Source organism: Canis lupus, chromosome 3 (genome assembly GCF_011100685.1).
Source record: "Canis lupus familiaris isolate Mischka breed German Shepherd chromosome 3, alternate assembly UU_Cfam_GSD_1.0, whole genome shotgun sequence".
Taxonomy (NCBI): domain Eukaryota; kingdom Metazoa; phylum Chordata; class Mammalia; order Carnivora; family Canidae; genus Canis; species Canis lupus.
Genome location: NC_049224.1, coordinates 72,504,110 through 72,527,246, shown reverse-complemented (window position 1 = coordinate 72,527,246; position 23,137 = coordinate 72,504,110). Strand labels below are relative to the sequence as shown.

Here is a 23,137-nt window from a genome sequence, read left to right as displayed (position 1 = left end):
ATGGTATTTAAAAAATGAGAAAAAAATTGGATGCAGGGATACATCAGGAGTGACAAATTATTTAAACAGATGCGATACTTCTCATTAATTCATCCAACAAATATTTGAGCTCCCGCTACATGCCTTGAATTGTTCTGGACGTTGAGAACAAAGCATAAGACAAAGAGTCTCTGCCCCCCTAGATTTTACAACCTAGTATGGGAGGCAGATTATAACAAGTGAAAAGTGTAGTTTTATGCGTTCGGTGCATTGGGTAATGTGAGTCCTGTGAAGAAACATAAAGCAGAATGAGGAGCAAGTGACAGGCGGGGAACATGGTTGTGTTAAAGTTGTTCAGGGAAAGACACTCCAGTAAGACGTCATTTGAGCAGTGATCAGAATTAAGGGCAGGGACAAGAGGAAGAATGTTCTAGGCCAGGGGGAACAGAAATGCAATGGCCCTGAGGCAGTGTAGGGCGTGGCACATTCAAGAGAATGCCCAGGGGCCCTGTGCTCGGAGCGGGGAGAGCTGGAAAGAGGAAGGCAAGGTCACACAGGTTGCTGGGCCCAGCTCCTGGTGGAAACTGCTCTTCAAAACGCCTCCTTTTTAAACGGACGTGTCTTTATCAAGCTAATATTTACAGAGCCAGGCCTTGGGGAGAGGGTTGTGTTGAAAGCCACTGTGTATGCGTGTTTCAATATGTTAACAAGTGCCACAGGATTTGCTTTTTCTTCCCCTAACTGCTTCTTGCTGTTAGAATGTTAATCTGGCTAAATCCATTCAGCTTCAGACGTTTGGAAATCAGTCACCTAGTGCTTGAGGCCGGAACAGGAGACCCACTTACACATCTCAAGCAAAGCAGGTGAGGGGAGGGCACTCCCTCGGATCCAGATCGGTGCAGAAACCAAAGCGATTGTTCAGCCAAAGTTTCAGGTTGGTTTCTAAAAATAAGGATCTGACTCACCCTTTCCTCAAGCGGAGAAAGCTTTATTCCTTTTCCCTCCGCAGCTCCTGGTTGGTTAACTCATGTCTTAGCAGCTGCGTGGGCAGGTTGTCATAGGTGGTGTGGCAGGGAGGGAGAAAAGCGAACTGGCTCTGAAGTCAGATCTAAGTCAAATCCTCCCTCGCCGAGAGAGAGAGAGAGAGAGAGAGAGAGAGAGAGAGAGAGAGAGAGAGAGATTGAGAGTTTTAACCAATTTACTTCTTTGAGTTTCAGTTTCCTCCTGTAAGAGGGGGGCATTAACACTGGATTCGTTTTTCTGCTGCTGCGTAACACATCAGCACACATCTAGAGGATTGGAACAACACCCATTATTACCTCACAGCTGTGCAGGTCAGAAGTCCCAGATGGCGTAACTGAGTCAGAGCCTCCCAGGCTGGAATCCGGTATCTCGGCTGTGCTCTCACCGAGAGCTCAGGCCCCCTTCTACGTGCATTCCTGTTCTTGGCAGAACTCAGTTCCTTGCAGGTAGTTGTCAGACTGAGGTCCCTGTTTCCTTGCTGGCTGTCAGCCCGGGGGTCCCCCTCAGCTCTCTCAGACTGCCCACAGATTTCTCTTCCCGTGGCCCTTCCATCTTCAAACCAGGGCCTACGCATCAGGTCTTTCTCACATTTGGGGTGTCTGGGACTTCTGCTCTCGACCGTTTAAGGGATCTCTGCTTTTCAGAGCTCGTGTATTCAGGTCAGGCCCACCCAAATAATCTCCATATCTTAAGGTCACCTGTGCCATATAACATGCTATCATCCACCAGAGTGAAAGCGCATCACATTCACAGGTGCCAAGGATCAGGGCAAGACACCTTTGAGGGTCATCTTAAAATCTTTGCCTACAACAAATGCCTTCCTCAGAAAACTTCCTTGAGAATGAGAGATAATGTATATGTGTAAAATAGTAGACAATTAACCTTGCCACTGTTACACATAAGGACCCCTTTGGAGGAAGGTACAGTATAGGTAAGTTTCTCAGCTGAGTGAATCAAGTAGAAGACAAAACTATACTGTCTATGGTACATATTATTATCTTTCTCATATTTATAAATGTTAAAATAGTACTTTGAACATAATAAGTGTCTTTATCAAGCTAATATTTACAGAGCCAGGCCTTGGAGAGAGGGTTGTGTTGAAAGCAACTGTGTATGTGTGTTTCAATATGTTAACAAGTGCCACAGGATTTGCTTTTTCTTCCCCTAACTGCTTCTTGCGGTACTTTGAACATAATAAGTGATCTCTGTTTTTTAGAGAAAGAGAACATGCTCTTGCTAGCAGGGGGATAAAGTGGTAAGGGGCAGAAGGAGAGAATCTTTTTTTTTTTTTTTTTAAGATTTTTAATTTATTTACTCATGAGAGACCCCCCCCCCCCCCCCCCCCCCCCCCCCCACACACACACCCAGAGACACAGGCTCCATGCTGGGAGCCTGACATAGGACTCAATCCTGGGCCTCCAGGGTCAGGCCATGGGCTGAAGGTGGCGCTAAACCGCTGAGCCACCCTGGCTGCCCGAGAGAGAATCTTAAGCAGGCTCCCTGCTCGGGGAAGAGCCTGACCCAGGACGCAGGGCTCAATCTCACAACCTGAGATCATGACCCGAGCTAAAATCAAGAGTTGAACACTTAATGGACTGAGCCACCCAGGTGCTGCAGTGATCTCTGTTTTAATTGGAGCATTGATTTGATGACTTGATTTGGAAATACTATTTGATCTAATTTAACAAAGAGAGATTGAGTTTCTCCTTTTTCTTCTGAGTGCATTACATCTCTCTGCTTTATCAACTCATTTTGGCAAAGCTGTTACCCTTCCTCTTCCTTCTCGTGCACTTTGTGGTGAGTTTATCACCATAGGACCATAAGCTCAGGCTTTTATAGTATAGATACCAGCTGAATTCTGGGAGTTGGCTGAAGTCACTTTAAAATAGGGAAGGAGGGGGATCCCTGGGTGGTGCAGCGGTTTGGTGCCTGCCTTTGGCCCAGGGCGCGGTCCTGGAGACCTGGGATCTAATCCCATGTCGGGCTCCTGGTGCATGGAGCCTGCTTCTCCCTCTGCCTGTGTCTCTGCCCCTCTCTCTCTCTCTCTCTCTGTGTGTGACTATCATAAATAAATAAAAATTTAAAAATAAAATAGGGAAGGAGGGCAGCCCCGGTGGCACAGCGGTTTCGTGCCGTCTGCAGCCTGGGGTGTGATCCTGGAGACCCGGGATCGAGTCCCACATCGGGCTTCCTGCATGGGGCCTGCTTCTCCCTCTGCCTGTGTCTCTGCCTCTCTCTCGCTCTCTCTGAATGAATAAATAAATAAATCTTTAAAAATAAATAAATAAATAAATAAAATAGGGAAGGAATGGCCTCTGCACATCACATCCACAATGAATTCATTTCAGCTATGACTATTTTGGTTGACTATATTAAAGACAACCAAGGCATGGTTTTCACACTGATGACATCACATAGTTTTCACACTATGACATCATAAGGCACAAGGCAGCATCTTTTATAAAGAGCGTAAGTCCTAGAGCCACACTGCTAGGATTCAAATCCTGTCTCTGACATTTGCTTTCTATGTGGCCTTGGGCAAGTTACTTAATCTCTCTGTGCTTAGTTTTCTCATCTGTAAAACATCATTTACTTCATAGGGTTGTGGTGAAGATTGAATTAAATATTTATAAAGTGCTCACAACAGGGCCTGGTGCGGAGAAGTACTTACTATATGAAGTGTTTGCTAAGCAAATACATTTGGCCCATCTCCACTTTCATCAGAGCTACTAAGAAGTAGCAAAAGTGAGTTACTTAAAGGCTTCTTTCTTCTTCCCCGGCCTAACCTACTCTCTTATAAGACTGGCATGGATTTTTCAAATTGTGTTTTATTTATTTACTTACCGAATTAGCAAAATTTGCATATCTACAAAACTTAAAAGAATGCAAAAAAGAGAAACAGTAAAAAGTTTTTCTTCTATCCTAGGTATCCGTACACTGAGCTCCCTGAAGCAGAGCTAGGCTCTCATGTATCTTCCTGAGATAGTCTATACATAAACTATAGTATAAATGCTTCTATGATAATATGTTATACAGACATTTTTCAGATATGTTTTTAACACAGATGATAATACTGTATTCTGTTCAGAACCTTGCCATTCAGCAGTGTCTTGTGGAGATCCTTCCATATTAGCACATAAGGAGCTGCCTCATTCTTTTGATGACAGTAGAGTATTCCACTGGAAGGGTACACCATATTGATTCAACCAGTCTTCTGTTCAACCAGTCCTCTGTTGAGTCCTCTGATGAACATTTCATTTTCAAACTTTTCTATTATAAATAATACTGTGATTAATACCTTTGTACATATGTCATTCTGCACATCAGATATACAGGATATCTGAAGGATAAATTTCTAGAGGTGGAATTGCTTGGCTAAAAAGTATGTGCAAAAAAAGCATATGCAGTGTTGACATCTATTGCCAAGTTGTCTTCCATGGCAGTTGGACCAATTTAAATATCTTTCTACAGTATATGAGTGCCTGTTTTCCCAATCCTTTCACCAAAAGAATGTGTTATTCTAAAGTTTTTATTTTTCTTAATTTTTAAAAATTTTTAATTTTTTAAATTTATTCATGAGGACACAGAGAAAGGCAGAGGGAGAAGCTGGCTCCCTGCAGGGACCCCAATGGGGGACTCAATCCCAGGACCCAGGGATCATGACCTGAGCCAAAGGCAGACACTCAACCACTGAACCACCCAGGCATCCCTAAAGTATTTATCTTTGCTATGGACTTTAAGCTTGGCTTTGACACACTGGTATCAATATGGTCATTCACATTTACTAGCAAATATAGCAGCATTTAGGGCTGTTCTTATTTATAGTCATGGTAGTGCAGATAAATGGACCTCTAGAAACCAGGATTCTTTAAATTAAAGGCTAAATCTGGCTTCTGTCCTATTCTCTGTGGTAACAGGCTAGCTGTCCGTGCAATATTGCAAGGAATTTTTGAGGATATTCAGCTAAGAATGAAAATATCTGTTCTGGTTGCCTAGTGTGGATCCCCTAAGGTTCATGTGGGATTGGGACATGTAAATGGTAGAACATTTGCTATTTTTGATAATGGACTTCAGGCCCTCTCCTTCCAAAGATGGCTCTCAACAGATATAACAGAGCTCTTTGTGTTCAGAAGCTAGAGCAATGACAATACCAAATTGCTTGAGTATCACCTATCAACAGTGTGCAGAGTCAATCAGGAGAATGCTGACGTCAGTGAATCTCTATCTGCATTCAACAATATGGCACCTCTAGGACTAACTCTTTCCTGCTGAGAAGCAGCATGTGTCTCTGCCCAGGAGGGGCCAGTGGCTGCAAATATAGTTAGCTAGTGAAAGACATTTTCTTCCTTGGAATATTACTCAAAGCTACTCAATCCTGGTAATATGATACTGTACAATATTCATGTGATAATTAACAGTATGCAATACTATAAAGGTGATTTTATGTACCAAAATATGAGCAATTTTGTTAATTTGGGGACATAATTAGGGGGAAGGGAAACAACAAACCTAGATGAAACCACCTTTTTGGGGATACCTGGGTGGCTCAGCGGTTTGGTGCCTGCCTTTGGCCCAGGGTGCGATCCTGGAGTCCCAGGATTGAGTCCCGCATCAGGCTCCTGGCATGGAGCCTGCTTCTCCCTCTGCCTGTATCTCTGCCTCTCTCTCTCTCTCTCTCTATGTCTATCGTGAATAAATAAATAAAATCTTAAAAAAAACTTTTTTTTTTTTAAGTAATGAGATTTGAATTAAAGATCTTACATATTAGAATTATGTACAGCCATAGTTTAGGTCTTTTTGTACCTCAGCCTTGTCTGATAAGGACTTAGCAGTTTTTGGAAAATTTGTCTTTGAACTGAGATTCATATATTTGTTTTGAATCTCAGTCCAAGTTGGTTGGAAGTTTGCTAGAACTAGGTCTGAAAGTTTTTTCTTTCTTTTCCTTTATTTTCCAGTAAAAATGTGTTGATATTAATAAGGAGATTCCAATAAAGAAGAAAGTTGGGAACCACAGATCTAGAACTTTCTGATAATATAATGGGCCTCTTCGTGAGGTAATAGTAGTGACATCTAAAAGATTGATGGGCATGTATTTAAGGTAGAAAGCCATTGGTACCTGCTTAACATCTGGTGATGAGCAACTGCATTGGCTCAGGGGAGGTTTTGGGTGGCTATTCTTGCAGACACATTTATAACAATTGACCTCTCAATCTGACCCTACCATCCAGGGTAAGCTTTGAGTGGAGGATTCAGATAAGCCATTGTGGGGCTATTCAATCTATTTGAAAGGGTCTGTGCAACAGTTAAGTACTTCCTGTGAGGCTCTGTGTATTCTGGGAGGTTATTCTGACAGCACTTCCTTTTGAACACAGTTATAGTGTGTTGGTGGTGGAAGTAGCTACTACTCTGAAAGCAGACAGACTTTACCTTCCTATAGAAAAGGATCACTGGGATGTTGGCTTTGTCTGTTTTGCTGCTAACAAAGGTGGATCCTTGGAAGAAAGAGCAGATATCCTTGTAGCATCAAACTTGAAAGTCACTAGTGGTTGGATGGGAAGATTTCGATTTTATGATTTCTCTTGATATTGTAGTTTTAAATGATGATAGCTATTATGAATTGTGATCAATCTATATAAAAGGACTACCCTGGACTCTTTCAAAAAAGCAGTCTAAACGAGGGACCCCAGTGGTCCTCATGCAACATTGGTTCATTTTAACCAGTGCATCTATTTAATCAACATAAAAATCTCACATCCTGCTTTAAGATTATTTGAAATTTTGAGATAAATTATGCATTATCATTAAAAGTATATAAAGTCAATAATAATGTTAGAATATGGTATTAACAGCTACATGCCACCATTCCCTACTCGTACACTGCCCTCTGCTTAACCCACATGAGTCAGAGAAAAAAATACTCTCTGAATTTAGGAGCATTATTAACCAACCATAGAAACCACCCTGTATAGCTGTTAATCCTAAGTCTCACCAAATTGCTGACTCCTTATGTTGGCATGCTCTTATGACATAATGCTTTTCAAGGATATTTTGAAGATGGATTTCCTTTATCTCTGGTCTTTTGTGCAAACAAAATTTCAACTTGGCCTAGTTGTTTGTCACAGAGGACTCCTAAATCCCAAACTAATCCAGTGGTTCCAGCTTTTGGTGTTTCAGACATTCTCTGAAACAATTACAGAATTCTTGGAAAAAACTTCTGTTTTCAGATAATGTTACTCAAAATGAAAATAGCCTTTCACCTGTTTATAAAATTGGAAAAGCTATTCAGATTTTAACTTGAAAATGCAAAGAAACTCAGTTGGAGAAATGTATGTCTCAACCAGACTAATAATTTATTTGCTTTTCAAGCTACCACAGAAAGACAGATGGAACATTGCCCATCATGAGGAGAGAACACATCCAATCCATCTCTGAAATCCTTTTTTTATTTTTTAAGAGCATGAGAGAGCACCCACAAGTTGGGGGGGGAGGGGCGGCAGGTAGAAGGAGAGGGAGGAAGAATCTTGAGCAGGCTTTGCTCCATGCCTGGAGTGAAGCCTGACATGGGCCTCTGTCTCATGACCCTGAGGTCATGACCTGAGCCGAAATCAAGAGTCAGAGGTTTAACCCACTTAATCATCTAGGTGCCCCCAATCTCTGAAATCCTAATAATATCAGCAAATAATTCCACAGAGCCCATCATTTCTACTTCATTCATTCACTTCACTTGAAATAATAAAGAGCAATCATATCCCCTGGTCTATTATCTGAAACAAGTCTAGAAAATGGAAAACCAACAACTACAGTTTCAATCTGTATCCATCAACATTGGGAACACCTTGCTAATAAGATTCAATTTTGTTATATGATCTGATATTGCCTCTCTCTAAAGCACATGCTAATAATAAGCAATCCACATGTTCAGAGTGTTTGAGACACCACCACCCATGAAAGAAAGGACCTAAAAAAAAAAAAGAAAAAAAAAAAAAAAAAGAAAGAAAGGACCTCAGAAACTATATTCCTTTTGTCCCCTTGGATCTGTTCAATTTGTTTCTTTGTAAAAATAAAAATGGACATTTCTGTCCAGTGACCATTATATGTTTAATTTGCCAGTCCCTCTTCACCCTGTGGCTAGCCAGGTTCTGCTGAAGGTGTTATGCACTTGAAAGAGGTGATTGCTTGACTACAACCCACCACAATTGAAAAAACAGCCTGTACTCTAGTCTTACTTTCACCTGGGAGCCTGTTTTCTTACGGACAGAATTCTGAACACTGGACAGGTCTCCCTGATAATGCCACAGACTATTTAAACCTAAAATGTCAGTGCAATTACCACCTTCCATAATATGTTTTCCAACCAATGTCTACATGGCTGTGCTATTGCTCACACTCTTTCTTTTGTGGAATTTTCACTTTCCTTTTTGGAAATCACCAACTCTGGCTGAAGCCATTTTTGTCTTGGTGTATGAGAAGAGAGCATATTTTTGGAGGTGTCCTTTTCCTTTCCCAGAACTATGTTTCCGCTCTTCTCTTTCCTCCCCTCTGCCAAGTACAGTCATCCTGCCTCCCAGATCTAAGGGCTAGTCCACGTAGGAGGTGCCACAGTTCTTTCTCAGAAGTCTTAAAGTTATGAGTCATGCCCTTCCTGAGAGCTACACTTATCTCTTCATTAGCCATGTTTTCTTTTTTCTGAAGACTTAACCTGTACAGACAGTTTTCTACATGAAGTCACTCTGGGTCCCTGGACTCCACTACACACGAGATACATACGCACGCCAGTTTATACCCGGATCTCAAGTATAGATCAAGTATAGATCTCAAGTATATATATACCCGGATCTCCTTTTTTTATGATCGCATGCCCTTCTCACCTCAACTTCTGCTCTGATTTTTTTAAAGATTTATTTATTTAATTTTTAGTGATAGGAGAGGGGCATGGGGAGAGGGAGAAAGAGTCTTAAGCAGACTCTGTACTGAGCACAAGCCCGATGCAGGGCTAGATCTCCACCCTGAGATCACCACCTATGCCAAAACCAACCAAACCAAAGAGTCAGACACTTAACCAACTACACCACCCAGGCACTCTCTGATCTTTATAAGTCTTTGAAAATATATTTCTTAGGATTTTAGAGTTCTCTCATTTAGAAATTTTGCTATCGGATGCATCACCCTTGTAGAACCATGGTAGTTTGACAGCAGTGGGCAATATAAGTGTTGAAGAATTTATGATGGTCCACGGAAATCAGATCATGGACTCATAAAGGGAAAGCTTTGTTGGAAAAATTTCAGTCTCTACCTCTGTGATGGTTATGGATTTTATGATGGAAGTAGAGGTAAAAGTTTCTGAAAATTCCACAGAAAAAGGCTACTATTCTCACAAAGAGAGAAACAATAAAGAGCTCTCAAGAACACTGCTGATTAAAGGAATAGTAAAAAAAAATGCCATAGGAAAAGCAGCAATCCTTTCAGAAAAGTGACTGTAGGTATTCAAGGTTATGAAAACCACAATTTGTAAAAGAAAGTACAACCAGAAAATATAAATAAGCGATATGTTCCTGAGATGTTTTATCTATTGTGGTTTATCTCTTTCATTAGATCAAAAATATTGTCATATCAAGTATCTCAGGTAGTCAAAATGTCAAAAAATAAGCATTTTGTGCAACAGCTATTAACTCTACTTATTATATTATGCTACCACTGATGTGGTAACCATATTGCTGAATTTAGGGATCAGCAGTGAGATCTTCAGAATAAAAAATATTGAGTTACAAATTAGTTTGCACTGCTTTTATTTTGAGAAACTTTTTTCTATTTAGATTCTTTCATGTGTAAGAAGAAAAATTGGAAAGTTTCCCGTCTTGGTATGTCCCAATTAATGAATCATATTAGAAATAGAACTTCAAAAACCATTAATTTATTCATTTTTTCAATAAACAGACAGTAAGTATGTATTTGGCTCAAGCCAGGCACTGTGCTAGGCACTGGGGTTACAGATGAAGTGGGAACAGACCTTGCCATTGAGGGCCACAGTCTAATGAAAATAGATAAGCAAACAAAAAAATTGGTGCAAAACAGAGGACTGTAGTTAATTCTTACTAAATGTATCAGAGTAGATGAGTTTTGAGCTGTCTTCAAGGATGATAAACAGTTTGCTTGATGGGCAAGAGAAGAAAGGTACTCCAGGCAGAAGGAACAGGATTTGCAATGATACCAGAGTATAAGAAAAAGCATAGCAAGAACAGGCAACAAGAGTTGCTTAATGTGGCTGGATCCCAGGGGATCTCTGGGAGATGAGGCTGGAGGGGCAGGCAGGGTCCAGACTATGGAAGGTCTTGACCCCTGCTAGGGAATTTAGGCTTTATCAAAGTCAGGAGAAACGGAAGGGTTTTAAGTAAGGAAGTGAAACGGTCAGATTCACATTTTAGGAAGATGGCTTTGGTGGCAATGTAGTTAGAGTAAATGGGGCAGGATTGGAGACCAGTGATTAGGAGGTTACTACAAGGGTTTGGGCAAGAATGATGATTACTCACACATATTGAGTGCTAATCATGTGTCAAGCACTTGACATGTTAACTAATATGTTTTTATTTGTATTTTTATTTTTTTTTAGATAGGGAAGGGATGGGCAGAGGGAGAGGGAGAGACAGAGAGAGAGAGAGAGAGAATATCTTAAGCAGGCTCCATGCCCAGTGCAGAGCCTAACATGGGGCTCTATCTCAAAACCCTGAGATCATGACCTGAGCCAAAATCAGGAGTTGGATGCTTAACCAACTGAGCCACCCAGGTGCCCCTTTATGTTATCTCATTTAATCCTCACATTGATCCTATAAGGTAATATATTAGGATGGGTTAGGTTATGCTGTGACAAGAAACAACCCCAAGGGATGCCTGGGTGGTTCAGTTGGTTAAGCGTCAGACTCTTGATTTTGACTCAGGTCATGATCTCAGGGTTTTGAGATTGAGTCCCACATCAGGCCCCATGCTCAGTGTGGAGTCTGCTTGAGATGATCTCTCCTCCCTCTGTCCCTTGCCTCCTCCCACTGTACCCCACTCTCTCTTTCTCTCTAAAATAAATGTTTAAGAAACAACCCCCAAATAATTAACCAACATTATTTAAAACAATAAAAATAAGTATTTGCTCATGCCACACGTCCCATGTAGGTTGGCCAGGGGGCAATGCTCCTCATAGTCACACAGAAACCCAGAGTAAAGGGAGTTTTATTTCAATACATACCTCATAACTTCGAGACGGGATCATCATAGCAGTAGGAAGTGAATGTGGCTTATTGTCTCTGGGCTCGGAAAGCTTCTGCCCAAGTGTCACAGAGCCATAGTCAACCCCATAGTCAACTCCTTTCCAGGGAGGCAAGGAAGTGCAATCCTACCATGTGCTCAAAAGGAGAATCAGGAGTATTTATTTATTTATTTATTTATTTTAAAGATTTATTTATTTTAGAGAGAGAGAAGGGTGTGCATGGGTGGAGAGAGTGACAGAGAGAGAAGCAGACTGCTTACCAAGCACGGAGCCTGATGTGAGGCTCAATCCCCAAACCCTGAGACCATGATGTAGGCCCAAATCAAGAGTCAGATGCTTAATTGACTAAGCCACCCAGGCACCTAAGAATCAGGAATATTTAGACACTAGCACTAGCTACTATCATATCCTAGTTCTGAGTAGGAAGTAAAACCACACATTTCTGACCTCCTTTTAATGTGACTGTGTGACCTAATGTAGCCAATGAAATGGTGGAAGCTTTCAGAATTAGTGGTCTTTAAGAACTAAGAACTAGAATATAATTTGTCAGATTCTTGGCTTTTCCTCTGCCATGGTGACTGGCAGTATTCCAAATGGTGGTGCTTCTTTAGTCTGGATTCCAGAATAACAATAGATAGCAGAGCCCCATTGACTTCCAGTGGGCATGTAATATGAGGTGCAGTTGTTGGTCACTGAGGTTAGAAGGATATTTGTAACTGTAGCATTCTTAAAAGTCTCCACAAATAAGTTTTTTAAAAATTATTATTCCCATTTTACAGATCAAGAAACTGAGATTCAGAAAAGTCAAAGAATGTGCCCAAAGTTGCACCTAATAGGTGGCATAAAGCCAAAATTCAAACCCAGGCAATCTGACTCCTGAAACTGAGCTTCAAACTAGAGCTAGCAAGAGCCTGACTTAAAGCAGCAACAGTGGAGATGAACAGTGGGACTAGTTTAATGACATTTAAAAAGTAGTATCAAGATCTCCTGGATGATGATACCAGGATGGGGGAAAAACAGGTGTCTAGAATGATTCCGTTTTCTGACGTGGAAAAGGAAAGAGATGGTGACCAGTAATTCAAATGGAGAAGAGAATGGAGTGAGAAGGTATTAAATCTGGAATTAGACTCTTTTAGCACTTCACATTGTCTTCTGTTCTCTCTGGTTTCTCATAGCAGTTTGATTATTTCCACATATTGTTGCCCTATATGTTATGTGTTATTTTTCTCTGACTGCTTTCAAATTTTTCTCTTTATTTTATTTTTTTTTATTTTCTAGCAATCTGACAATGGTGGACCTAGGTATGTTTTTCTTCATATTTATATTGCCTAGGGCTCACTTTTTGGATTTGTGAAGTTGATATTTTCGTCAGATTTGCGATGTTGACCATTATTTCTTTGATTATTTTCTGTTCTATTCTTACTGTCTTCTCCTTTGGGACACCAATTACATCATGTCTGATACTGTATCACAGGTCTCTGAGGATCTATTCATTTTTCTTCAGGGTTTTTTTTCTGTTCTTCACATTGTATAATTTTTATCAATTGAACGTTATTTTTTTAAAGATTTTATTTATTTATTTATTCATGAGAGACAGAGAGGAAGAGACACAGGCAGAGGGAGAAGCAGGCTCCATGCAGGGAGCCCGATGTGGGACTCGATCCCTGGTCCCCAGGATCATACCCCGGGCCGAAGGTGGTGCTAAACCGCTGGGCCACCAGGGCTGCCCTCAATTGAACTTTAGAGGATTCTTCTGGAATTTTCCTTCTCCTGTTAAAACCCTTAGAGGATTAATTAATTAATTAATTAATTTATTTATTTATTATTGTTATTATTTTTTTAATATTTTATTTTATTTATTAATGAGAGACACACAGAGAGAGATACACACAGGCAGAAGGAGAAACAGGGTCCTTGCAGGGAGCCTGATGCAGGACTCAATCCCAGGACCCCAGGATCATGACTTGAGCCAAAGTCAGATCAACCACTGAGCCACCCAGGGGCCCCAAGAATTTTGTTATTTTATTTTGAAAGTTTCAAGAATTTGCATTTGCTTATTTTTGTATAGTTTATATTTTTCTTCTGAGATTCCTTATCCCCTATTTACCCTATTTATTTACTCATTAAGATCACACTTTCCTTTATTTTGAACACATTTGCCTTTAATTCGTTGAAAATACAATAGCTGCCTTAATGTCTTTGTTTACTAAATCTAGTATCTGAGTAATTTTAGGGTCAGTTTCTAATGTCTACTTTTGTTTTCTTATTTTTGCGCTTGTATAATAATTTTTCATGGTAACACCAGAGGATAAAGGTGATAAATTATAGAAATTTTAGACTCTGGATTCTGTTGTCTTCCTTTGAAAAATTTTAGTTTTTGTTCTAATAGGCAGTTAATCATTGGTTGCTCTATAGAGCTCTATCTTGCCCTATAGATATGGCCTGTGTGCTGCTCCCCCGGCCCCAGTGCACCGTCTGCCCTGTGAACTCCCCCCACCGGGCCCCTCTTACCCCACGCATGTCTGCTCCCCTCATTCTGTAGCGTTTGTACATAATAAAACAATGAAGTGGAAAAAAATTTTAGTTTGAAAAATTTTAGTTTTTGTTCTAGTAGGCAGTTAATCATTGGTTGCTCACTTTGAACTTACGCAGGTTTTTCTTTTTTTTTTCCACTTTGTTAGAGTAGATCTTCAGAAAAGCTCCTCTAATTTAGTGTGCTCAATCTTCAAACCATTTCCCCTGTGGATCTTGTCAAGGCTTAGTTTTAGGCATAACTAGGGCAGACCTAGGACAATAGGTCTTCCTCCAAGACAGTGACTCTTGAACTGTAGCATGTATCAGAATCATCTAAAGAGCTCATTAAAACACATTTCTGGGCTCCTTCCTCCAAGTTTCTGATCCAGTAGATCAGAGGTGGGGGCCTCAGAATTTGCATTTCCAGCAGCATGTCTAACAAACTTTCAGGTGCTGCTGCTGGTGGTTGAGGAACAATTATCCAAGAACTATTGCTCTAGAATATGGTCCTTATTTTTTTTTTAATTTTTATTTATTTTTTATGATAGTCACAGAGAGAGAGAGAGGCAGAGACATAGGCAGAGGGAGAAGCAGGCTCCATGCACTGGGAGCCCGACGTGGGATTTGATCCTGGGTCTCCAGGATCGCGCCCTGGGCCAAAGGCAGGCGCCAAACCGCTGCGCCACCCAGGGATCCCAAGTCCTTATTTTTAAAACATGTTTTTTCTAGTGTCCTAGCTGGATGCCTAAGGTGTTATTAACAAAATATTAATATGGCTTTCCAGTTAGGCTGAGCCAAAACTCTGATCACCTCTATTACTGCTTGAACTCTAATATCCCTGCTCACTCTTCAACCCCATAGAAGTCGGAAGAGGTTATACAAAATCATAAAAGTGGAGGATCAAAGATAGAATCTTGGGGGCACTGCCAATTTTTCATGGGTGGATGAAAGAGGCATATAAGGAGTGATCCAAGAAGCAGAAGAGCCCTATCCTGGAAGTCAATGGAGAAAAATTCTAAAAAAATATCTTGAATTCTTACTGTGTCTCCTCCACGTGCTAAGAGGTTCACAGAAAAAAAAAATTAATATATTTCAAGCAACCCAATAATATAGTACTATTATCAATCCCATTTTATAGATGAGGATGAAGATGAAGAACCTGACCAGTTAAGTAACTTGCATGATGTTGTGCAGCTGATAAATGGCAAAACAGGACTTGAATCCGGGAATTCGGGCTCCAATACTCAGAATCCCCACAATGTGCTGCCTCATTGCAAAAATAGGAGACGATGACAAATGCCATCAGGCTGCCCAGGACAGAAAAGTGCCCATGGGATTAGGTACTAGGGCCACCAGTGAGCTCAGCAAGAGCTCACTGTAGTAAACAGTAGGTGCTAATTAACTGTTCAATTTTATCAGTTCCTGGGCTTAACCCTTTGTTTGAGCCAGCAGAGTACCACACACGTGGCATCTCCCAGCCCCTGCTTGCCTTATCTTCCTCCTCAGAAACCTAGGTTTTTGCTCAGCAAAAGGAAACTCACTCCCCAACTGCATTCAGGGAAGGGAAGATCTGTGCTTCAAGCTCCTAGGGGAGTGAAGAGAAGTGGGAGGTAACTACTTATAACTCACTAACTGTGCCCAGGCACAGATTTACATGCATTGGAACATATCATCAACTCAATTACCTATGCTCAGATTAGCCTTAGCAAGTCTTTAAGCTCTCACAGCTGTCTTCAGGTGTTCAGGGGATTATTATGAGGAGATGTTGATCAGCTGTTCTCCATGGCTCCTGGGGGCAGAACAAAAGAAAAGAGGCTTAAATGTCAGCAAGGGATTTAGATGTAAGTGAGAACTCTGTGAGGCAGGGAGGTCCTGTGTACCCAAGCAAGGGTTTCCAGCCTTTCTGTCGTATTTAGCCTAAATATTCCCTTCCCCACCACACTACCTCTTCCTTTGTTTTCTGACAAAAGAGACAAAAACAATAACAGCAAGTTCTTATGTAGTTCTTACTTCATGTCAGGCACTGTTATGGAGGTTTTTACTCATAGTCACTCTTCCAATATTCACCACAACACGATGAGATAAGTACTATTGCTGTCCCCATTTTATAGGTATGAAAACTGAGATACAGGGTGAATAACTTGCCAAAGGTCACATAGCCAATAAATGGTAGAGCCAATATTTGAAGCTTTATCCCTAAGTCCACCCTCTGAACCACTACCCTGTACTGTTAATCTGTATGTGTGGCACTAGAACAGAATTTAATATCAGGCAAAATAAGGGAGAAATTCTAGCTGGCAATTTGGCATGGAGGCTGTTGCAGATTGTTTACAAAATGACCCTAAGTGATCCACTCCTTGACTTTATGCCTATGTATAGTCCTCTTCCACACTGAATCCGTGCCATTCCAGTGACTGGCTTGGCCAACAGCATGTGATGGAAACAACTTTCTGAGACTTCATACTCAGGCCTTAAGAGGTCTGGAGCTTCTACTTTCTCTGTCAGAACCCAGCTGCCTTGTAAAGGACACTCTGTCTACCTGTAGAGAGGACACATGTAGAGAGAAGACTTGGAGGCTGAGAGGCCATGTGGAGAACAACAGAGGCACCTCAGCTAAGAGCCAGAACCAAAGTGGTAAATGAAGCCATCCTAGATCCTCTACTCCCAGCTGGATTGTCCCAGGAGACACCACACAGGCCAAGATGGGGTGAACTTGCTGAGCCCTGTGCAAATCCTAACTCTAAAAGGGTTGTGGTTTTATTTTTTAAAAGACTTTATTTATTTATTTATTTATTTATTTATTTATTTATTTGAGAGGGATTGAGAGCACAGTGAGAGAAAGAGCATGAGTGGGAGTGGGGGGCGACAGAGGGAGAAGGAAAGGCAGCTGATCAGGGAGCCTGATGATGTGGGGCTCCATCCCAGGACCCCAGGACCATGACCTGAGCCGAAGTCAGACACTTAACCAATTTAGCCATCCAGGAGCCTCAAGGGTTATGGTTTTAAGTCACTATTTCCTTTTTATTGTGGTGAAACACACATAACATAAAATTTATAATTTTAACCATTTTTAAGGGTATAGTTCTATGGCACTAAGTGGATTTGCATTGATGTGCCATCATCACACCATCCCATCTATCTCCAGGAATTTTTAATCATCTCAGACTGAAACTCTGTCCCCATCAAACACTGTTCCTTCCCGCCCCTGGTAACCACTATCCTACTTTCTGTCTCTATGAATTTAAGTCAATAGGTTCTAAGGTAGCACCATATAACTTCATAGAGATGCTGACAGATTTAATAATCTGCTTTTAGAACATATTAATGTGTTTCTTAGTTTATTAAATACCAGAGAGTTATATAAGTATCAGGAACCCTCCCAGAGCTTCAGTTTGCTGTGTCATTTGTACCTGTAATTCTTTTTTTTTTTTTAATTTTTGTTTATTTATTTATGATAGTCACAGAGAGAGAGAGAGAGAGAGAGAGAGGCAGAGACATAGGCAGAGGGAGAAGCAGGCTCCATGCACCGGGAGCCCGATGTGGGATTCGATCCCAGGTCTCTAGGATCGTGCCCTGGGCCAAAGGCAGGCGCCAAACCGCTGCGCCACCCAGGGATCCCTGTACCTGTAATTCTAATGGTGTCGTGGCCTATAGTGTTACAGGTAAAATTATAATTATACCTAACATTTACTTTGAAGTTGAGAAGGCAGTTTCACACTTAATGTATCACTTGCCTTTCACAATAGCCTTGGAGGTAGAATTAATTTTTTCCCTTTTATAGATCAGGAGATTGAGGATCAAAGGTTTTAAGTGATTTGGTCAAGGTCATAGCATTGATAGAACAGGTTGGTCTGCAACCATCACGCCTGCTGGGTAAGGGAGATGGGGGGTGAGGTATCCAAAAGATAATTCAGCAGTTTGAAAAAGGAGACACAAGCCTATTCCTCAAACCACAGCTGCTTGCCTAGGACACACCCATGGATATGCCCACAGGAGAATCCTTTGATCATGCTGACTACCAACCAAGATGGCACCCAATGAAATGTTTTAAAGGGTGTGGCTGGGTCTATTTTAAGAAACAAATATGTTCGGCTGTAGTTTGGGCAGGAATAGCATGACGAGGCAAGCCAGGGACATCCCCATTGAGTAAAGCCACAAAATCATGCCCATTCATAAATCAATTCAGTGGGTCACAAACAATATATTTTTTAAATAAAATAGAACAGAATTCATTGAAGTAGTAAGGACAAGTATTTTTCTGAGGAATTTATTTCAGTAATATTATATACATATACTTGTATCTTCGTAGTCATGTTATTTGGGATTTGGGTCACAATATCAAATCTATTTCCTACCATGGTGTGAATGCTTGAAAACCACTGCCCCACCCCAATTCTTCCTCAAAGTTCAGAAGCATTCTGCAGTCTCTAGTGGAAGTATAGCCCGTCTACCTGCACTGGCCTTGTGCAAACAGTAGAAAAGAGACAGATGCCATTTTAGCACAAGGACAACACTCCAGAGGCTGGTTTGGAATGGCTGAAATTGTCATTTGTAAAATTTTGCTCAAGTGCCCAAGGTGATTTTATGACATGGAGATGTAGTGATAGGATTCTAAAAGCAATGGATTAGTCAGGGAAACCGAGCTTCCACCCCCTTGTTCTCCTTCAAACACCTATAATTCCTTGAGATTTTCTCGGCTTCATTCCCTCATCTCTAGCAAGAGGAATGATCAGACCAAATTATCTTTGGGGAAAGTTTTCAACCAAGAGAAGGAGTGCTGATAAGATTTAGGCTGCTGTCTACTCATTTTCCCAAGGAGGGGCACTGGGATAGGGAATGCAGATGGAAAGTCTGTCTCTCTTTTTTTTTTTAAAGTGAGTCCAGTTTTTTGTTTATATGTTTCCCAACATGGATAAGGATAGACAAACACTCTTTGAAAGATAACTAATGTACATTTCTGGTTTGAGGCTGAAGACTTACCTTGAGTACCCCATCCAGGTCCAGGTGCCTACAATCGTGAAACTTACATCATTTTAGTTTCATGAATTAAACAATAAACTATAATTGTCTAGGTCCAGGGTATGATGGTAAAGTCATAGCATCTCGGTCACATATTAAATTTCCTCCCTGTTATTAAGCCATGTACATAAGAAGGCAGTTGAAATTCCTTAAGAGGTAAAAGCACATGAGTGTGGCGATTCTTTCCCGAGTTGAGAAAACATGAATTTCTTGGTGGCTGGATTTTGATCCTAGAGCCAATGCCGAGGGAGGGCCTGGGTCAGTGACCACTGGAAGTTCCTGGATGTTAAGAAAGGCTCCATAGCAGAAAAGAAAGCCCAGACATTGCCAAAAACCATTGTATAAAAAGAAAAATGAGTCGTTGAGTCTCAGCAATAACGACTCTGCTTCTGCCAGTGTCAGCAGGGAGACCAGGTGCAGAGAGCTCTGAAGAGCCCTTCCAAACCCTTACACGTGACCCAAAAAATGCCCCAGAAGCCCAAGCTCCTTGACATGCTGAGCTGAATCTGGAGTGTTTCCAGCTATATTCAAATGGGTCTGGGAATGACATGGGAACTTAGCAGCTTTGCTTGCAACTTAGGAGTAGAAATTGTTTTTCATCAGACAGAAAATATCCTTGTCTATTTGAATTTCAAACAAAGTAATGGTGTTTGGGGACTGCTATAAGAAAATTCATTCTCATTGGGGAAACTCCGCGTCTTTGTACAATTTAGGGAGAGAATAAAGGAATTGTTCAAACTGCTTCATTTCTATTTTCTCATGGTATAGAAAAGTTTATGTGATTTAATGCCTTTTTTTCATGATAATTTTTGAGGAATATATTCAAACAAGATGCCATTTAGTAGACTTGAATATTGCCTAACTCTCTGGAATGACAAAAAGCACAGATCGGCACAAATCGAAGAGGAAAGTAAGAAAAGATTTATTCAAGGGCAGTGAATTATATTATTAGGCCAGTGACTCCCTTCCACCCACCCCCCAAACTAACCCCATGCCCAGCTTATCTGAGTAAACCAAAGGAAATTTAATCTTAGCCTCTACTATATATTCAGTACATTCCGGCTGACATTTCAGACCCTGTTAGAAATCTGGTTGGCTTCCAAGCACATGCAATACTAGAATGAAGAAATAGTATAGATAGTTATCTCATTTTTCTTTCTCTCTGAAACATTGACAATGATTCTTTGTAGAATGTCTCAGGACATTCAAGGAAGTTATCCATAAACATTTTGCAGAAATCTGTCAAGAGCTGATTATTGCAACTTATATTATATGGATACTTCATTCCACAGGCTTCATGTGTTGCAAGATTAAAACATGCAGGGAAGACAATGGAGGCTATAGGCTGCCAAACACATGAACAACCAGTAGTCAAGAGGCAGGTTTGAAGTGTGGTATTTTCAGCTCGAGAGGACAGAATGGTGACCTTAGATGACACAGGCAGAACCACCAGACACACACCAATCCCTTCCCAAACACACCACACATTAACCAATAAAATGGGCGAAACCCGTAACTCCATCTGGTTCCTCAGAAATCCTTACAAATGTGCCAGTTTCTGTGGGATATGCCACATGAGAGTTCCCTGCTGGGCAAATAGGAGTATCACAGACACTTGAAATTCATACATAAACTCCAAGCCTATATTTCAGCAACTTAGTTTTCCTCCTCCATTAGCAGTTGCAACCAATGCCTCCACTGTAGGCAGGACTCCACCCTTGTCCCTGTCCCCATCCTACAGAGTCATGAAGTCTGTGAATAAAGACGCCAAGGCTAGTGGCCCAGTCCCAAACTGAATGATCGCCCTTTGGAAAGTGAACCCTGGAGTGCAATAAGAAGGCTTCGCTGCAGTGTCACACAGCACGGCAGGTTTGCCTGCTTCTCAGAATCAACAAACCACGGCAATGTGAGATGTTTTTCTTGGTAAGTCTCAAGTCCTTTTACTGTGTGGGAGAGACATCTAGATCATTTCATTCTACTTGCTATAGTGTTTTGTTTTTTTTTTTGTTTGTTTGTTTTTTTAAGATTTTATTTTTAAATAATCTCCATACCCAACTAGAGGCTCAAACCCATGACCCTGAGATGGAGGGTCACATGCTCCACTGAGTGAGCCAACCAGGCACCCAGGTACATAAGAGTTTTTATTTGGGCTCTTACCTGTGGCCACCTACTCTTTCTCCCAGAAATAGTAGACCAGTCTTGCCATGTCTCTTAATCACCACAGTAGCCTCGTGTTTGCAAAAGACAAAAGAGTATTAGGTTAAAGTCTCATACTCTTCAACAAAGGTGATGACATTTTCTTTCATAACACTGCACTTTTCATGTCAATCTTAATTAAGCTATTTGCTTAGGTTAAAATGATATGAAGTACACTTAAAAGCATTTCTGGATGCACACATTTAAAGTAAGCATTATATATATGCTTATACACACAAATATATAAAATCAAAGCAGCCATTTTTTTAAAAAGTAAATTCCTTTTGAGAGCCATAATTTCAACTAGTCACCATGATTGTGCGAATCCATCTTTTTTTCAGAGACGATCATTTAAATGACTAAAGGTACTCAGTCTGTCATGCCATAAAAATACATTTATAATTGAATATCTCCCTACAGACAATAGTGTGCTAATGGTTCCCATAGAAATGCAAAGCCCAAAAATGCATTGATGTTTGTTTTTTTCCTCACCTCTGTTGAACTTGCCTTTCATTATTGGGTGAAGAGAGATCACGCTTTCATTTGGTCAGGCATTTGAGAGATGCTGCAACTAGGTTTCTGTTCATAGCAATCTCTACGTGGGAATAGTATTATATCGTTCAAAAAGTATGCACCTATTATTGCCTCATGATCCCCACAACATCCTTGAGGCTGAGCAGAGCAGGAGTGATTTTTCTGTTGACAGATGGGAAACAAGCCTGTAGAGGTTTAAGTTACTTGCTTGAGGCTACGGCACACATCAAGTCACAAACTAGGATTCAAACCCAGACCTTCTGAGCCCTAATTCACACTGTTTTCTTTTCTCTGTGCTTAAACAACAACAACAACAACACACACAGAAAGAAAGAAAGAGAGAAAGAAAGAAAGTAGAAAGAAAGAAAAGAAAGAAGAAGAAAGAAGAAAGAAAGAAAAGAAAGAAATAAAGCAAGAAAGAAAGAAAGAAAGAACAGCAAAGAAACAAAAAGTAAACCGCCTGCTACGTTACGCAGTAACTTCATGTTTCCTTACTCATCGCTCATGCCTCCTCCGCCGCCTGCCTCTCCCTCCCTCCTCCCACAACCCGCCCGCATCCCTCCCCCCCGCCTTCCTCAGCCGCCCCCTGTCTCCCCTACGCCCTCATCCCGCCCTCCCTCCCGCCCTCCCTAAGACCCCCCTCCTCAAGAAAGAAAGAAAGACTGGTACTTTTAAGCCAGGTTAAAAATCTCACTTGCTTGGTTCCCCCTTTAAAATCTTAAAACAGGGCAGCCCGGGTGGCTCAGCGGTTTAGCGCCGCCTTCAGCCCAGGGCCTGATCCGGGAGACCTGGGATCGAGTCCCACGTCAGGCTCCCTGCATGGAGCCTGCTTCTCCCTCTGCCTGTGTCTCTGCCCCTCTCTCTATCTCTGTGTCTCTCATGAATAAATAAATCTTAGAAAAATAAAATAAAATCTGAAAACAATAAATAGCTCACCAGGTGAATTTGACATACATGACAGCTCCATGTTACAACCTCTGGACACTCAACCAGAGGACTGGCAGTCTATGCACTGAATGACCAGGATGGAGTATATGGGAGACAATTTTATGGTCAGGCACCAGCTGGCCTGTGTGCATCCGTAGAGAAGTTTCAAAGCTCTACAGTGGGGCCGCAGCCACCAAATGTCCCCCTGCTCCCCATCTACCTCATGGTTCCCAGTCATTCTGGTCTGCTCACTCATTCTCTAGCACAGCACAAGAGTGGGGGAGAAAATAGCACTGGAAAGAGTTGGTACTGGGTGAAGGGTTGGCACAGCTGCTTGTAGATACTTGAGGTGGGGAGAGAAATAGAAGATGGGAGATTGGCCACAATTCTTGGAACCTTCCTTAAGGGAGGGTGATATGAAAGCTTTTGCACAAAGTAGCAGCACATGAAGTGCTGGTCCTGGTTCCCCAAACTATAGTCAGTGAGTTAGGGAAGAAGTTAGAGAGGCCATCAAGTCCAGCCTTCATTCATTCATTCTTCTGTTCATTCCACAAATAATCACTGAACATCTATACTGCTAAGGATATAGCAGAGAACAAAGCAAAGACCCTGCCAGCATGGAGTTTACATTTTCCTGGGGCTGAGAAACATTAAGCAAATAAATAAATAGCACATCAGCTATGATAAATGCTG

General features: G+C 41.3%; 1 long non-coding RNA gene across 1 annotated transcript; it reads left to right on the top strand.

Moving 5' to 3' along the window:
- The first annotated feature begins 493 nt into the window (after positions 1–493).
- On the top strand, positions 494–21,882 carry LOC111095289. Its single transcript, XR_005357268.1, has 3 exons — positions 494–1,448; positions 20,529–20,710; positions 21,844–21,882. It is a non-coding gene; the product is annotated as an uncharacterized LOC111095289 (long non-coding RNA).
- Positions 21,883–23,137: the final 1,255 nt, after the last annotated feature.